Below are 913 nucleotides of genomic sequence, written 5' to 3'. Positions count from 1 at the left end.
CAGGGTGTAAATCCCATTTGCTTTGGGAGTGGATATTCTTCCCTTATCATTGAGGATTATTCTGGTAAACCCTTTATGAAGTCTTATATTCAATATCCAGTTCTCATAAGGAAACAAGATTCCTTGCAGGATAGGCATGTACCTAGCCTTGTTCAACTCAAGACTGGGGGTACTATTCAAAAACTATTTTAAAAATGATCGTAAAACAGGGGCTTATTGTTTTGATTTTGGATGTCATGTAGGCATCAAATTTTGGTGATAAGCATAGTATTGTGAATTGCATTAAGAATTCAGTAATTTTTGTTATGGAACCAAACCAAATCCAACTAGAGCCATTTGGTTCGTTTGTAGTTCGATTCCATAATTATAGATGGAATCAATTTTTTATTTATAGGTAAACCGTTGGCCCTTGATTCGATTTCGATTTCCTTATTAAACATTTTTCCATTAGAGAAATTCTTAATATAAAATATTGAACTTTATAATATTAAAGAAGAATTCATATTGAAAAATAAAAACATTTCTCGTACCCTTATAATGTTTAAATTTCAACTTCAACAATGGCTTTCTAATGTTATAAGGGCAACTCCAACCTTATATTAATTTGGCGTGTTATGAATTGAGCTCGAGATAATGACAATAACAAAATAAACTAAGAACACCAAGATTTATGTAGAAACCCAAGATGGGAAAGAAACCACAAATAGAGGAGGAGAAATTCTATATAATCAATAATAATCATGTTTAAAACAAGATCTTAATACTCTCAATTAAGATCTAAAACTTTCAAGATGTTGTATAAATGTTATGGGAATAATACAAGACGTGACACATATATAAGGGAAAATTTCATAAGTAAGAAATTAAGTATGACATATTTCAATATTAAGAAAACAAGTTTCAAACTTCAAAA

This window comes from Olea europaea, unplaced genomic scaffold (genome assembly GCF_002742605.1).
Source record: "Olea europaea var. sylvestris unplaced genomic scaffold, O_europaea_v1 scaffold6370, whole genome shotgun sequence".
In the NCBI taxonomy this organism is placed as follows: Eukaryota; Viridiplantae; Streptophyta; class Magnoliopsida; order Lamiales; family Oleaceae; genus Olea; species Olea europaea.
The sequence above is the reverse complement of the archived record's forward strand: the minus strand, read 5'-3'. Positions refer to the sequence as shown.